The sequence below is a fragment of the Heptranchias perlo genome, chromosome 41 (assembly GCF_035084215.1).
Source record: "Heptranchias perlo isolate sHepPer1 chromosome 41, sHepPer1.hap1, whole genome shotgun sequence".
Lineage (NCBI taxonomy): Eukaryota > Metazoa > Chordata > Chondrichthyes > Hexanchiformes > Hexanchidae > Heptranchias > Heptranchias perlo.
This window is the reverse complement of record NC_090365.1, coordinates 3,374,368-3,391,995: the sequence shown is the minus strand read 5'-3', so window position 1 is coordinate 3,391,995 and position 17,628 is coordinate 3,374,368. Positions and strand designations below refer to the sequence as shown.

General features: G+C 45.8%; 2 protein-coding genes across 5 annotated transcripts in view; one reads left to right on the top strand and one right to left on the bottom strand.

Moving 5' to 3' along the window:
* Positions 1–5,510, bottom strand: part of LOC137305947 (BTB/POZ domain-containing protein 7-like) — a 56,260-nt gene extending 50,750 nt beyond the window's left edge. Inside the window, exon 1 of one of the 2 annotated variants that reach the window (XM_067974908.1) lies at positions 5,354–5,510. The gene's annotated coding sequence lies outside the window, so the exon portion shown is untranslated. Of the gene's footprint in view, positions 1–5,103; positions 5,312–5,353 lie in introns of those variants that run through there. The other variant, XM_067974909.1, reaches the window with a different exon arrangement.
* Positions 5,115–17,628, top strand: part of LOC137305948 (proteasome subunit alpha type-6-like) — a 47,080-nt gene continuing 34,566 nt past the window's right edge. Inside the window, exons 1-2 of one of the 3 annotated variants that reach the window (XM_067974913.1) lie at positions 5,115–5,279; positions 17,425–17,457. The gene's annotated coding sequence lies outside the window, so the exon portion shown is untranslated. The remainder of the gene's footprint in view (positions 5,280–17,424; positions 17,458–17,628) is intronic. The other 2 variants (XM_067974914.1, XM_067974911.1) reach the window with 2 other exon arrangements.

The following is a 17,628-nucleotide window of genomic DNA, read 5'->3' as shown; positions in this document are numbered from 1 at the left end:
GAACAATTAAATCCACCCAACAGGACAACGCTTCATTCCTTCAAAACTTGGGATTGTGAGGAGAGGGTGTATTTTGAGCTGCACACCACTAGCATGAAGCAGTACTGTTTAGAGGTTTTCCACTTGTGATGGGAGCAATAAGAGTGAATTAACCCCCAGGACCAAGCTTTTGGTCACCTGTCCTAATATCTCCTTATGTTGCTCGGTGTCAAATTTTGTTTCATAATCGCTCCTGTGAAGGGCCTTGGGACGTTTTACTACATTAAAGGTGCTATATAAATGCAAGTTGTTGTTGTTAACAGCATCACAGAATCTTAAACACTACTGACAATAAGGTGCTTTTGTTCTCCCCTCCCCCAGTGCACCTTGGTAAATAAGTCAAGGCGACAACACTGTCCAATAATAAATCAATGACAGTCACTGCCAGCAAGTAAATAGGATCCAAAATTGAAAAAATGCACAACCATGAACTCAACAATATATATCAGATACTGTGTCACTATTATATCAGGTGTTCAGCACTGGTACAATCCTATAGGAAAAACTGCACTTAAGTCAATTGTTTGGATGTTACTCAATATCCATTGGATGCTCTTAAATTATTGCGTCAGATTGCTCTCACTTTTAGTAACAGATCTTTCTTCACTTTCATTTCACCCCAGTTTTGTGCAGTTCAGAATGATCTCTCAGACATGACCAAAGTTTAGAAGGACAAAATCCATAACTGTACAGCGTTCACAGGACAGTGATTAAAAAAGTGTTTTAGATGCACATCACTCTACGTTTAATAAGGACCTACACACCGACCTTATGATTATACCAACCTGCGAATCACACAACAGCATCTTTCAACAGCAACATCTCAACAGCCAACAGATATTTATGGCAAACAGTGTGCATGATTTAGAAAAGATAGAAGCGCATATCACCTAAAAGCACTAGAGACTGCACAGCAAGTAAAAGGAAGCAATTTAATTTCAGGGGTTTGATGGCATTCAATAAATCCAGCTTCTCATGTTTTATGATGTCATCTGGTTTATAATGTTATCTGAAACCCTTTGATTAAACTGCTGTCTTAAAACTGACTCCCGACCATCCATAATACAGCAAGAGGGGGTCTAGACATCGTCAGGCCCAGCTCTGGATCTTTCCAGCATTTGGAATCAAAATTGCTATCGTGAAATTTCTCCGACAGAAACTGGGAACTTTAAGAGATGTAATTTGTTTTAAGCGTAATGTACCCCTGTAATGTATTTGTGGTGTCAGCCGTGGCTCAGTGGGTAGCACTCTCGTCTCTGAATCAGAAGGTCGTGGGTTCAACTCCCACTCCAGAGACACGAGCACAAAATCTAGGCTAACACTCTAGTGCAGTACTGAGGGAGTGCTGCACTGTCCGAGTTGGTGCCGTCTTTCAGATGAGACGTTAAACCGAGGCCCCGTCTGACCTCTGAGGTGGATGTGAAAGATCTATTTCGAAGGTACTATTTCAAAGAAGAGCTGGGGAGTTCTCCCCGGTATTTATCCCTCAGTCAACACCACTAAAAAAGATTATCTGGTCATTATCCCATTGCTATTTGTGGGATCTTGCTGTGCGCAAATTGACTGCCGCATTACCCTACATTACAACAGTAACTACACTTCAAAAAGTACTTCAATGGCTGTAAAGAGCTTTGGGAGGACCAGAGGGCATGAAAGGCACTAAATAAATGTAAGTCTTTCTTTTAAAAAAAAAAATTCTATTATGTTTAAACAAAGTAAGGTATCAATCCCCTTAATCGCAGAGATTTGCTCTACCTAGTCTCCAGGCTGAGCTGGATGATAAACACATGCCTGTCACTCTACTGGGCTCTGACTTGAAAATAGGAGCAGCCAAAACTGCAGTCTGGGTTATTTTTCTATATTGTTCTGCATTGCCAGCAGCTCAGACAAGAGCACTTATAATAACCATTCTATCGGAAACTGATGCAAGTGTCTTTCTATGCACGACTGTTATAGTGTATCGTTGGATGGGGCAGGGAAAGCCAGGGTATGTATATTTCCTAGTAGTGATATTCCTCACATTGATGAGCACAAAAATCCACCAGGGTTGCACACAGACCATTCGCCTCTTGTGATCTGGGTCTGAATTCAGTCTAGGCTGATGGGCTAAAAGTCTCATCTGTTTGCAGCTACAAGGCTACCGCACGAGATGAGCTTGGATTGTCTCAAATGCTCCCTAAGGACGTTCATCTAGCACCTCTCTCATACTCATACTGTTTGCTGTATCCTGTCTGTCATCTGATTGTCAATCCCTCCCTCCCCCATAGCCCCCACACTCACCCTCTCATCTTCACTGTGGTCAGGGCTACTCTTAAACTTGCCTCTCCTGTTCCTTCTAACCTACAAATACATCATCCTACACACTTTTCCACTTCCTACTGTGCTGAAAACAAGACTCGTCACACAGTCTCCCCAGAGCTTCAAGGCTCTGTGACTTCTTACCTTTAGCTCCTAAAGATGGCATACTTAAAAACTGACGCTTGCTGTCATCTAGTCACTACTTTCTGATTATCTCGCCTGCTCTTTTATTCTTTTTAAACCTGGCGTCCTGCACTATGAGCCCCGATCTTTCACCCTGGTTTTTAAATTATCAAAAGTTGATTGACACCTCCAGGTAAAACAGCAAATCACTCACCCAGCTCAGAAAACAACAATTTTATAAGCCTTACTACAAAAAGCCACTCGTGGTGTCTCTGTAGCATGGAGCGAAATACGAGTCTGAATGCAGCTCACTATTTTCTCGCTGCTGGCTGCAAGGCTGCTACATGAAATGAGTTTGGGCAGTCTCAAACCACTGGATCACAGCACAAATTGGCAGTCTAACTCAGACACAATGGCTGGTGTGGGAAACTTCATGTTTGTACTGTAGCAGATGTTCCTCTTAGGTTAATTGCTGGAGCAGGGTGGAGGATACTTTACGCTGCATCTAAACCCCCTGCTGTACATAAGCTGGATGCAGAGGAAAAAAGTGCTGTCTCCACTCACAAGCACTTTAAAGAAAGAGAGAGAGAAAGAAAGAAAGGAGGAAAAGAAAGAAAGGAGGAAAAGAAAGAAAGGAGGAAAAGAAAGAAAGGAGGAAAAGAAAGAAAGGAGGAAAAGAAAGAAAGGAGGAAAAGAAAGAAAGGAGGAAAAGAAAGAAAGGAGGAAAAGAAAGAAAGGAGGAAAAGAAAGAAAGGAGGAAAAGAAAGAAAGGAGGAAAAGAAAGAAAGGAGGAAAAGAAAGAAAGGAGGAAAAGAAAGAAAGGAGGAAAAGAAAGAAAGGAGGGAATGTGTGATGCCACTATAATTTTATTAATCTACAATGGTGGATCTGTGCTATTTTTCCACAGAACACTATAATTTCACTAACAGCACAAAGGCAGGCACATAAAATTTTCATGTTGTATCTCAACTTGAGCTTTGAAAAACACTCCTCAGTGTATAAATTATGTCCTCCTGAACAGAAGCTGCATATGGAGAAAACATTTTCAGCTACAGTGGTGGGAATAAAAGGAGATGAATGCATTAAGGGGAATTTTGGTACATTAAAGGTGCTTCAAGTCATTGTAATATTAAAGCATATTGAATTAAGTACAATTTTTCTTGTATCTTATTGATAAAAAACAATTCATGAAATAAGCCCAGCAACAACACTATTAAAATGGTTTTGGTTATTATTCCCAAACATTGGGGTGAAACACAAGTGGTGGTAGAAGTAATTTGAGGTGACAAATTAAGTACAAGCAGCAGCATATCGGCGTAATATTAAAATGTACTGATTTAAATCTGATCCTCTGCCAGCTTATTTGCACTGAGCTTGCCAGTACATTATAGCAAAAACAGTACTTAAACAAAAACAATTTATTACTGTGCCTCATAAGATATTCTTAAATTCATAACCTCAAATTGCTCCCATCACTACTACTAACGATACGTCTGTAAATATCAATATTTGACTGCTATAGGACGGAGCAGGCTATTCAGCCCCTTGAGCCTGTTCCGCCAATCAATAATCTGAAAAGGAAAACAGAAAACCCCAGGAACATAAAGCGGGTCTATGGGGAAAGAGTAGGGGTGTAGAGCTAATCAGATAGCTCTTTCAGAGAACCAGCACAAGCACGATAGGCCAAATGGCCCACTTCTGTGCTGTATGATTTTATTTTCAACCCTGTGTGCCTTGGCCCTCCACCTAGGCTTAAATAAATGAAGAGAACTAAAGCCATTACCGAACTTTAACTGTATTGAATATGGTTAAACTGACCGATCAAGGCCTTTTTCTTCAGTATTCCCCCCCCCCCTCTCTATCCTGAAGGTGCTTCCTGTTACTGAGGTACAGTTCCATGGGTGCCATTCGGCCCATTGTACATGTGCTGGCTCTCAATGAGTAAGCAATTTAGTCCGACTCCCCCGCTCTTTTCCCACAGCCCTTATATTTTTTCCTTTCCCCACAGCCCTGAATTTTTTTCCCCCCCTTCTTAAATATTTATCCAATTCCCTTTTGAAAGTTACTACTGAATCTGCTTCCACCGCCCTTTCAGGCAATGGCATCGAGATCATAACAACATGCTGCATAATAATAAAAAAAAAATCTCATCTTCCCCCATGGCTTTTTTTTTTGACAGTTATCTTCAATCGTTAAGTCAGCATCCGTGCAGAGAACAGATAACAACCGAGGCTAATGAGCCTTATCAGGATTGATACACACCTGAAAGGTTATCTGCACTCTCCATGCTGTACTGACCTGCTGACGGTTTCCAGCATTTCATTTCTTTTTGCTTGAAAAGTTTGAAAGCCACTACATTAAAAGCGATTCCCCCCCCCACAAGAGGAATCGTGGCATTAATGCAATTGCAATGCTGCAAATAAAACAAAAAAAAAAGGACCGTGTGTAAAGTGCACCCTGATGGTAACCTTGAGCCCTCTTGTAACGGAGTGTCTAGTGTTTACACACAAACACATACCAGGGCTCTGCATCACCTGTCACTCAAACCGGTCCGCCCGCCCCCGCCCCCCCCACGCCGCGCGCCCATTGGCCGCCGCCTCGCCCGCCCTGCTCCCCGATTGGTCGGAACCCCCCGTCAATCACCTTCAAGCAGCCCCACTTCCGGTCCGGGGATGGCTTCCACTGGAATTACGCTCGCGATTCACAACTTTCCGCCAGAAAGGGCGCAACGACCGTCCACTCCGACACGGCGATAATAACAACAAGCGACAACAGAGGAAAAAGCGCCGATTATCCGCCTCAATTTGAGGGGGAAGGAGGTAAAAAAAAAAGCGCCTAAACTGCACTGAGGGAAAAGTACATTTCTCCACAACTATTAGGCCTCGGTCTTTACCTGCGGATTTTTTTTTTCTCTTTTCCCTCCCTCGCACAATCTCCACAAATAAACTCCAGGATCGGCGGCGGGATTCTTCACACAAAACAAAAAAAAAAAAAGCCGATTTGTTTTTTTTTAACCCCTCTCCCTTCCTTCCCTTCCCTTTTCGACGGCGAGCTTTCCGCTTCTTTTGCCCCGTTCTGCCCCCTCGCTCGCGCGCTTTTCCCCCCCCCTCTCCAGTCTGTCTGCGACGACTGGGTCCCGACACCGGAAGTCAGCCCGCGTTGATTGACGTTCCCCGTCGACCAATTAAACGCGCGGGGAGGGCGGGTTCTGACGCCTTAAAGCTGTAGCGTCCTCCCTCCACCCAAAAAAAAAATCCTTAAAGGGGCTGCCATTCTCTATTACCAGTGTCAGCCGTGGCTCGGTGGGTATCGCTCTCGCCTCTGAGTCTGGAAGGTTTGCGGGCTCGAGTCCCCCCCCCCCCTCCAGAGACCTGAGCACAAAATCTAGGACGGTACCGAGGGAGCGCTGCACTGCCGGAGGTGCCAAGTTTCGGATGAGATGTCAAACCGAGGCCCCAGTCTGCCCTCTCAGGTGGGGCGTAAAAGATCCCACGGCTTATTTCGAAGAAGAGCCGGGGAGTTCTCCTTGATGTCCTGGCCAATATTTACCCCTCAACCAACATCGCTAAAACAGATAATCTGGTCATTATCACATTGCTGTTTATGGGATCTTGCTGTGCGCAAATTGGCTGCTGCATTTCCTGCATTACAACAGTGACTGCACTTTAAAGGTACTTCATTGGCTGTAAAGCGCTTTGGGACATTGTGGAAAAATGGGCAGAATAGTGTAGTTCGATTTTCAAAACACTGATTAAAAAAAAATCTTGTGATCCCATGTAATAAAAAGTAGATTTGACTTGTTTCAGTCACTGTAATAAAAACAGAAAATGTTGGAAACACTCAGCGGGTCAGGCAGCCTCTGTGGAGAGAGAAACAGAGTTTATGTTTCAGTTCAATGACTTTTAAAAGATCATCGTAGTGATTTACAATTTGAAAGGTCATTGACAGATGCTGAGTGTTTGCCAGCATTTTCTGTTTTTATTTCGGATTTCCAGCATCTGTAGTATTTTGTCATTGTAAACGAGTAGCCTCTCTCTAATCAAAAGCCACTGGTTTACGATGACTGAATGAGTAAAATTCTGTTTTTACTCTCCAGAACTCCCTCTCTAACCCACTCCACCTTTTAAAACCTTCTCAAAACCCACTCCTTCAACCAAGCTTTCAGGCACCCATTTTAATCTCTCCCTTCCTGGCTCAAAGACTATTTCCCTTACGCCTATTTGTTAAAGGTGCTGTATAAATCCAAGCCGTCACTGTTTGTCACATGGGATTCTGGAATTGTTGCTGATACTTTAAAGATTGTGTTCCATGGTATTGTTGTTACTCTCCGATCTTTTATTGCGTGTTCCCTTTTTTGTGCATTATCTTACATTTTTTTCTCACAAGTTTCTCCCCTCCTCTCTTGAAGGTGACAATTTCACAGCCCCCAATCTTGTCGTTAATCGCTCTGGGACGTTTTACTACGTTAAAGGTGCTATATAAACACAAGTTGTTGTTACTTGACAGACGTGCACTTCCCAACACAGGGTCACTGAAGAACAATCAGGAACAGAGAGAGGAAAAGAAAGAAAGACTTACAAATATTCTTCACAATCTAAGGACCTCCCAAAGTACTTTTGAATTATAGTCACTGTTGTAATGTTGGAAATGCGGCAGCCAATTTACACACAGCAAGATCCCACAAACAGCAATGAGACAAATGACCAGATAATTTACTTTTAGTGATGTTGGTTGAGGGATAAATATTGGCCCAGGACACCAGGGGAGAACTCCCCTGCTCTTCTTCAAGATAATGCCGTGGAGATCTTTAACATCCAAGTGAGAGGGCAGACAGGGCCTCAGTTTAACATCGCATCTGAAAGACGGTACAGTCTGACAGTGCAGCACTCCCTCAGTACTGTGCTGAAGTGGATTATGTGCTCAAATCTCTAAAGTGGGGACTTGAACCCACGCCCTTCTGGCTCAGAGGCACGAGTGCTACCCACTGAGCCACAGCAAACTAGAGGGACCATGGTCTTTTCTCGTCTAGCAAGTCCTATATTGAGTTAGCTGATCTCAGCCAGAATAGCGATACAGACAACAATCGGTCTCAGTGTCCCTGGATTAGGGAAGGGACAATAACCCAGGCATCCCTCTCCTGACTGGTATATAGTGATCGCCCTCCTCCCCAAAAGGAAGTGCGACTTGCTGAGTGAGGATGGGATCGGGATCCGCTGTGACATCGTCTGTATTTGAAAACCATGCTGACACATTGTCAGAGCTCGTACTTGCGTAATGGCCACTGGGCGAGTTACCGGAGGGCAAAGGTGGGGTGTCTAGTTTATAGATGAATGCTGTATCATCCATCCAATATTTAAACACAACAACAGAAAACTAAGCCATTTCCTTGCATGTTGAGTTTTCAGGCTAGGGGATGAGTCAATATACTCGCATACATATTCTTCAACCATCACAGGCACAGGCACAGGGACGATGGGCCAAATGGCCTCCTTCTGTGCTGTAAGATTCTATGATCACACACCCGCACTCCCTAAACCCCTTCACCTTGCTCTACTTCTTTCCACCTTTAGAAGGCTCCTCAAACCTCTCTCTTCAACCATGCCTCAGTTACCTGCCCTAATTCTGGTCAATGCCCATTCCTCCCTCCCTCCCTCCCTCCCCTCCCTTCCCTCCCTCCCTCCCTTCCCTCCCTCCCTCCCCCATGTAATGCTTTACTACCAACACGCAACTGTTGTTTGTTTTGTTCGAAACTAATAGAATTTCCAAGACAAAATTCTGACAGAAAAATCCAATGGTTGGCCTGTTCCTGCCTCCACCAATACTGCCACCTGGTGGGACTCATAGGGAACAAGTCAACATTGGCAGTGGCAGTGCCAATCTGAAGGGCACCCCACGTACCCAAGTCCAGAGGGCTTGATCACGGGTTGGCAAAAAACCAAGGCTTAGGGAACCCCCAACTGTTTGGGGATTCCCCCCCGCAAACCCCTCTGAGCACTCTGCCTTTAAAGTCCACCTTACAATCCACCTTTTCGACCAAGCAGTTCAGGTCACCTCTCCTAACTCTCCCACCATGGCCTCGCATTGATACCTTTCTGCCTGCCTCTATAAAGTCTTGCAGGACGCCCTCTGTGTTAAAGCCACTGGAGTTTCCTCCGTGGGCACCCGAAGCTATGCCCATTCTAAAAATGCCCAAGTATCCTCCCAATCTCATTAGAAAATGCCCAAACCTAAAATAGGCATAAGTTGGCAGAAACAATCGGAAAAGCCAAATCCACACCTGTACATTTCTTCTTTTGAGTCTTAAAATTCAAAGTTTCAACTCATTTAACCATCATTCATGCACATAAGGCATAGAACGTTTAATGACCTGCAGTTGGGGAAGCTTTTCAATTTTTAATGTGACTTATACTTACGCCATAAAAATGCAATCAAAGAATAAATGCAATCAGGGATGAAAGACTTCAATTACCCGGAGAAACGGGGGTTGTTCTCCATTAGAGTAGAGAAGGTTAAGAGGAGATTTAACAGAGGTGTTCAAAATCATTAAGGGTTTCGATAGAGTAACTAAGGACAAATTGTTTCCAGTGGCAGAAGAGTCCGAAACCAGAGGACAGAGATTTAAGGTAATTGGCAAAAGAATCAGAGGCGACATGAGGAAAATAATTTTTAATGCAGTGAGTTGTTATGATCTGGAATGCGCTGCCTGACAGAGTGGTGGAAGCAGGTTCATTAGTAACTTTCAAAAGGGAATTGGATAAATACTTGAAGGGGAAAATTTGCAGGGCTACGGGGAAAGGGTAGGGGAGTGGGACTAATTGGATAGCTCTTTCAAAGAGCTGGCACAGGCACGATGGGCCGAATGGCCCTCCTTCTGTGCTGTATCGTTCTATGATTTCACGAATGACCTTCTTTCCTGCTGCACCTGAAAATCTGGTCGCAATATTGAGAGTGCAATTGGAGGATGGTCGCGTTCGAGAGTCAGGGGGGTCGGGGCCAGTTTTGTGGGCGCGGTCATATTTTTTGCGGGCGGGGCCAGTTGTGTGGGCGGAGATTCGTTCGGGCGGAGGGCTTGATGGACGACAGTAAAAGAGCGAGGAGCTTTGACCGTGTTGTAGTTACGTGCGTACGCCCAAAATTCCGCGAGCTCTCAAGCCGCCTCGTTGGTTTGCGCCCACGTTACGTGCATCTCTGGGCGCAAGTGCGGAGGGAGCTCAGGGCCTTGATGCAAGTGCAAACGGCTGATGTGGCAGCACTGATGTGCTGCACCGCCACATGTTGCCCACCAGATGTCATCAACCACTGCTCAAAATTCATTCTCCTGCACCAAAGGGAAAAAAAACCCTCCACAATCCAGGACATTTTCCAGGCTGCTGCTCCCTGTATCCACATCCCCGAACTAGTTCATTTTATCATTTCATCTATTGAAGAAAGCGGGGGGAGGAAGACAAGTTTCAAAAGAGGTGTGTCTCTTTCCCTTTGGAAATTAATGCCCCCCCTCCCTTCCCCCCCTTGAAATGTCAGGTTTGGCTCAGTGGGTATCACTCTCGCCTCTGAGTCAGAAGGTCATGGGTTTGAGCTCCCCACTCCTGAGCCTGTAATCTAGCCTGGCGCTCCCAGTGCGGTACTGAGGGAGTGCTGCACTGTTGGAGGTGCCGTCTTTTGGATGAGGCGTTAAACCGAGGCCCCGTCTGCCCTCTTTGGGTGGATGTAAAAGGTCCCACAACACTGTTTTGAAGACAAGCAGGTGAGTTCTATCCTGGTGTCCTGGCCAATATTTATCCCTCAACCAACACCTAAAACAGATTATCTGGTCATTATCTCATTGCTGTTTGTGGGAGCTTGCTGTGCGGAAATTGGCTGCTGCGTTTCCCTACATCAGTAACTACACTTCAGAAGTACTTCATTGGCTATAAATCACTTTGGGACGTCCCGAGACCCGTTTCCACCGGACTGGATGCCACGACCTTCTGACTCAAGAGGCAAGATTGCTGCTCACTGACACCTACCTGAATTATTTGGGGACACTCTCAGCGGGAGGGGTTTGAGTTGTCTCCGGCTGAGGCTCCCACAAGCAGTCATGCAACGCGGCCTCATTCATTCTGAAAGAGTGCACCTTTGACGCAGGGCCCTGTTATGACACCCGTGCGATTTACAGTAACCCCATGAAAGGGCACGTGCGTGTGTTTTCTCGGGCTGTTTGTGTCATCTGCTGATAAAAGGGTTTCCGATAGGGAGCAGAGAATGTTCTATTCCGCTGGGTAACATCTCCAAAACCATGTGTGAATATGTGTGCGACATTTCGAGTATGAGTCACCCGCAGTAGGTGAAAGTCTTATTTCTACAATGAATCTCCCTACACAGGCCAGGTATCTCAATGACTATCAGCAGAATACAATCATAGAACGTTTATTTCATAAAATCACTGAATCATAGAATGATACAGCACAGAAGGAGGCCATTCGGCCCATCGTGCCTGTGCCGGCTCTTTGAAAGAGCTATCCAATTAGTCCCACTCCCCTCTGCTCTTTCCCCATAGCCCTGCAAATTTTTCCCCTTCAAGTATTTATCCAATTCCCTTTTGAAAGTTATTATTGAATCTGCTTCCACCGCCCTTTCAGGCAGCGCATTCCAGATCAGAACAACTCTCCGCGTAAAAAAATTTCTCATCTTCCCGCTGATTGCTTTTGCCAATTAACTTAAATCTGTGACCTCTGGTTACCAATCCTTCTGCCAGTGGAAACAGTTTCTCCTTATTTACTCTATCAAAACCCTTTACGATTTTGAACACCTCTATTAAATCTCCCCTTAATCTATATACATGTAATAAATAGTATGTCACTCTCCCAAGTACACTGTGGGTTTTCCATCACACCTTATGCCACCTCTATTTAAGTTTCCGTCTGTTTGCCTGCTGTGACCAGAGCTGGAACTTTCTGTTTGTCGATCAAATTACTTTCCAAAGTGACTCACGAGGCAAAGGAACGTCACCATGGCGACCCCCCCACCTCCCCCGATCTCCAATCCTTCACACTTTCCTTTTCTGCTGTTTTTAATTTTTCTTTCACCTCATCTTCACCTTCTCCTTCGTGTCAGAAAGAAAAGGAAGACCTGCATTTATATAGCGCCTTTCACAACCTCAGGACGACCCAAAGTGCTTTACAGCCAGTGAAGTGCTTTTTGAAGTGTGGTCACTGTTGTAATGTAGGAAACGCGGCAGCCGATTTGCGCACAGCAAGATCCCACAAACAGCAGTGTGATAAATGACCAGATAATCAGTTTTTAGTGATGTTGGTTGAGGGATAAATATTGGCCCCAGGACACCGGGGAGAACTCCCCTGCTCTTCTTCAAATAGTGGCCGTGGGATCTTTTACGTCCACCTGAGAGGGCAGACGGGGCCTCGGTTTAACGTCTCATCCGAAAGCTTAACACTGTAGTTAGCACTCTCGCCTCCGAATCAGAAGATTTATGGGTTCTAGCCTCACTCCAAATTTGGGCATGCCACCTAAGGTGTCAGTGCAGCACTGAGGGAGTGCTGCATTGTCAGACAAGCTATTAAACCTGCTTGGTCAGGTGGATGTAAAAGATCCCCAGGCACGATTTCAACGAAGAGCAGGGGAGTTCTCCCCAGTGTCCTGGCCAATATTTATTTCTCAGCCAACACCATCAAAACTTTGCATTTATCACATTGCTGTCTGTGGGATCTTGCTGTGCGCAAATTGGCGGCCGCGTTTCCTACATCACAACGCTTCAGAAATAATGAATTGGCTGTGAAGCGCTTTGGGACGACCTGAGAAAGGCGCTATATAAATGCAAGCTCTTGCCTCTCCTGAAGGGATCGGCTCAGGCTGGGGTAGGGGCCCACTGTTGAGAACGGAGGGGACCTCGCAGGTTCCGCTCAACCCTCCCCTCACCCAGCAAGTGCATCTGTGCACGTTGCAGCAGGAGGCGACTGGATAGCGACCTGGGGCAGAAACCCTGTGTGTTTTGTGCATCCCCGATTTCCTTCGCCCCCAACATTGGCGGCCGTGCCATCGGCTGCCTGGGCCCTAAGCTCTGGAATTCCCTCCCTAAACCTCTCCGCCTCTCTCTCCTCCTTTAAGACGCTCCTTAAAACCTACCTCTTTGACCAATCACCTGTCCTAATATCTCCTTAAGTGGCTCGGTGTCAAATATGGTTTGATTCCGCTCCTGTAAGCCCCTATATAAATGCAAGTAGCCACTGTCATTGCTTTGCTCTGTGGGCACCCGATTGAGACGGCCAACCCAGCACAGACTGGCAGTCGAATCTGGGGCATTCCTTGCCTGTGTGGCTCAGTTCCCCGTAGGCAAGGCATTAACCAACTAAGCCACCGGATGCCATCCTAACGCTATGGGCGCCCCCCCTCACCATTTCAGTCGAGGAATTCTCTTGTTTGATAAGGGTTTGAAGAATCTTTCTTCTGTATTTGCCAAACGCTTCCCCCTAAGTTTAGCACAATTTGAATTCGCTTTCGGAGAACCGAAGGGAAAGGAAGCAGAGGGCAGATGAGGAGAAATGTTTTTTACGCAGCGAGTTGTTATGATCTGGAACGCGCCGCCTGAAAGGGCGGTGGAAGCAGATTCAATCGTAACTTTCAAAAGGGAAATGGATAAATACTTGAAGGGGAAAAATGTGCAGGGCTACGGGGGGGGAGTGAGACTAATTGGGATAGCTCTTTCAAAGAGCCAGCACAGGCACGATGGGTGGAATGGCCTCCTTCTACGATAATCGAACTGTTCTCTCTCACTAACCACTTTTTAAATTGTAAGTCTGATACTACTCATTAAAGTCTAACTGGTATGAAACTCAACCTATAAGTCAGGAATCTCCAAGCATTTTGTCTCATGGACCACGTATAAATTTTAATTGTAGAGGATGAAGGTATGGTGGATGTACAAAGTAAATATTTTGCATCGCCTTTTACAACTGATGATGGAAGTGAAAGTGTGGGTGTGTACTCGAGGAGGATATGGAACAATCGATAGAGATAACTTCTGAAAAAATAGCAAACCTCAAGCTGGATAAGTGACTGAACCCTCGGAGATTAAAAGAGGTTTAAAGAGGAGATAGCAGAGGCTCAGGCCACAATTTTCTAATCCTTCTTAAATAAGCAAATCGTGCCATTGGATTGGAGAATAACCGAGAGAAGGGAATTGTCGAAGAAGGTGAGGGGAGGATAAACTGGGGAACGATAGACTGGTTAGTGTAAGGCCAGTTTTGGGCAAACTCTTAGAATCAATAATTTGAGATAAAGTACTGCACATTTAGAAATACACAGATTCATCAGGAATGGTCAACATGGAACATGATGTGGAGATGCCGGTGATGGACTGGGGTTGACAATTGTAAACAATTTTACAACACCAAGTTATAGTCCAGCAATTTTATTTTAAATTCACAAGCTTTCGGAGATTTTCTCCTTCCTCAGGTAAATGTTTCAAGATCTCCTTGAAGCCTACGCATTTATACATAATTGAATAATACATGGTGTTTACAGACTGCCCCTGCAACTGCCCGTTGCCAAGGCAATCACCGTGTTCAGACAGAGAGGTGTCAGCTGCAGAACCCCCGAATACACATTCAACAAAAAAACAAACAGGGAAAAAAAACAGAGAAAAAAAAACACAGAGAGAGGCAGAAACATCCGGAAGGCAGAGAGAGCCAGCAAATGACCCATTATATTAAAAACAGATAACATTTGTTCGCTGGTGGGGTAACGTGTAGCGTGACATGAACCCAAGATCCCGGTTGAGGCCGTCCTCATGGGTGCGGAACTTGGCTATCAATTTCTGCTCGACGATTTTGCGTTGTCGTGTGTCTCGAAGGCCGCCTTCGTAAGCGTACTCCAAGGCGGCCTTCGAGACACACGACAACGCAAAATCGTCGAGCAGAAATTGATAGCCAAGTTCCGCACCCATGAGGACGGCCTCAACCGGGATCTTGGGTTCATGTCACGCTACACGTTACCCCACCAGCGAACAAATGTTATCTGTTTTTAATATAATGGGTCATTTGCTGGCTCTCTCTGCCTTCCGGATGTTTCTGCCTCTCTCTGTGTTTTTTTTTTCTCTGTTTTTTTTCCCTGTTTGTTTTTTTGTTGAATGTGTATTCGGGGGTTCTGCAGCTGACACCTCTCTGTCTGAACACGGTGATTGCCTTGGCAACGGGCAGTTGCAGGGGCAGTCTGTAAACACCATGTATTATTCAATTATGTATAAATGCGTAGGCTTCAAGGAGATCTTGAAACATTTACCTGAGGAAGGAGAAAATCTCCGAAAGCTTGTGAATTTAAAATAAAATTGCTGGACTATAACTTGGTGTTGTAAAATTGTTTACAAACATGGAACATATTAAAGGCAAGTTGTGTTTGGCAAATTTAACAAGAGTTTTCGAAGAAGTGACCAATTAAATAGATAATAGGCATGTGTTAGATGCAGTGCATATGAATTTTCAGAAGGCTCATTAGAAAAATTCAGGCATATGGTATAAGAGGAAATATAACAGCATGGTATAGTTAGTTAGTTAGTTAGTTGATGGATAGGAAACAAAGAGATGGGTAAATGGGTATTGCTTGGATTGGAGAAGGGTTTTGGAAGTGGTATAGCTATAGGTCAGTGCTGGGTCCACTTTTGTTCTCAGTATATAGAGACGATTTTGACTTGGGTATAGGGAACACCGTCTTGCAATCCCAATGGCTCAGAGGTACAGGCACTCTCTCTCAGCCATACAGACTACAAATGCCCCAGCTTCAATCCCTAGCCTGTATACTGATCTCAGCCAGCGCGGCAGTGGTAGCAGAGCACACTGCAATTGTCTGTGGGACTCTCGGGTTAAGAAAAGGGAAAAAAACAGCCGGGGTTCCTGCTGCTAGTCAGCATCCAGAGACTCCTGGGCAGGAGGGGAGTCTACACTTGGAGATAAGCTTACACATTCATATTGGCCTCTTCATTGACGTATAGTGAGGCCTGTGGAGCTATATCCAAGTAAGTTGGTGGTCGGAGGAGGGGGGATTTCCCATCGCAGGCAGGTCTTATGTCTGATCTTGATGCAGTGACTGGTCTGCTACACTCTGATGGGGCTTTCAGTTCTTGACCTTGGAGACCAAAACGAGTCTCCGACTGACGAGACTTCCTCCTCAGTCACCATACAGCTCCAGGTTATCATTCGTGAATTGGCAAAATATGAATCAGTCTACTCAGACCGATCGGGGACCAGAAAAAACGGTGACTCATGGCGTTTCAAGCAAGGTTTTGTGATGAATGCACTTCTGAAATGTTGGTGACTCTCGTGCAATGTGAATGAAAATCTGCGTGCGTTGTTTCGGTACTTGGATGACTCTTGGTAAAGTACAACGTCAGCTACACCCCTCGCCGTCAAGTCACCGCGGGTAAAGGTGAACGGGGGAGCTCTATTAAAACCTAACTATAAGATCATGTGATGTTTAAGATCACAAATTTCCCACACGTACGAACTGCGTACATTTGCTGTAATAAAGAAATTAAACTTTACTCTGTTGACTCACGGAAACCAGTTTTCATAGAACTGACCTGTACTGTGTATACTTTTAACAAGTGGATCTCACCTTAAATGAGCAAGACAGCTCACCTCCCCCCCACTTCCCCCTTCAGAAGGCACCCGGTCAGGATGGGACCATTGACAGTCCTCATTCAAACCTCCCAAACCCGGGACCTCCACTATCTAGAAGGACAAGGGCAGCAGGCACTTTGGAACACCATCACCTCCAAGTCACACGCACCGTCCCGACTTGGACATATACAGGCCGTTCCTTCATCGCCACTGGGTCAAAATCCTGCAACTCCCCTACCTAACAGCAAATAGGACTGTCTTGCCTGGGCTTCGAGGGCTGGAGTCAGGGGAGCTGGTATGTAGCCCACACACTGCAGCTTGGACCCCCCCCCCGCCGGAGGTTGTTGGCAAACCCCCACAGTGACCTACAGTCTTGTTGCAGTGGCCTCAGGCCATGTGTATCGCTTACTCACAAGGACTGAGAACGAGGAGTAAAATGTCATCTCTCCTCTCACCTACAGCCTGGGCTTTCCCCTCTGAGCAGGTCCGGTGCCTCTTTGGTTTTATTGTTCTCTTAGGGCAACCCGTCTGATATAGAAAAAACTTGCACTTCTACAGCGTCGTTCATGGCCTCAGGATGTCCCAAAGTGCTTTACAGCCAATGAAGTACTTTTGAAGTGTAGTCACTGTTGTAATGTAGGAAACATGGCAGCCAATTTGCACACAGCAAGATCCCACAAACAGCAATGTGATAATGACCAGATAATCTGTTTTAGCGATGTTCGGGGATAAATATAGGCTAAGACATCGGTGAGAACTCCCCTGCTCTTCTTCAAAATAGTGGCCGTGGGATCTTTTACGTCCACCTGAGAGGGCAGGCAGGAGCCTCAATTTTGAAATGGTGGCGGGTTGGCAGCGGGGGAGGGGGGGGTGAAGGGGCGGGTGGCAAACCCGAATACAAAAAACCTACCTTCCCCGACACGATCGCGATGTCATTGATGTTGATTAAAGTTCTTTCCAGGTTTCGTGCCCGGTAGCCCCTGATTGACAGGCTGGCTGCCGACAGGAGCTGCAACGACGAGGGGGTGGGAGAAAGAGAGAGAGTGAGACGTCATCGGGCACTGGAACAGAGAGTGAAGGATGCTGAAGATTGGGGGTGGGGGGGAGAGGGGTGGTAAGGGGGGAGAGGAGAAGATTGGGGGGGGAGAGAGGAGGAGATCGGGGGGAAGCGGAGGATTGGAGAGGGACATCGGTGGGGGGGAGAGGGACATCAGAGAGGGAGACATCGGGGGCTGAGAGGGGGTCATCAGACATCAGAGCAGGGTAGAAAGGTAGGTTAATTTTGTTTTTTAACCTTGTGCAATGGTTTTTTATTTAATTTATTTTGTTTCTTTTTGCCTGATCCGGCCCAAACCAGGCGTGAATCAGAAGCCGTGGGAAAGCTGCCCAGGTAAATTTAAAGTCGTTTCAACTATCTACTACGTCAGAAATAAAGTACCTTAAGTACCATTTGGGTATTTAACCATCACCCCGTCAGCTTTAATTTTGCCGGCGGGACTTCCGGATTTGTGAAGTTCGTGCGCACACAGGCGCGTCTGCGGAGATCCCGGGAGTCGACGGG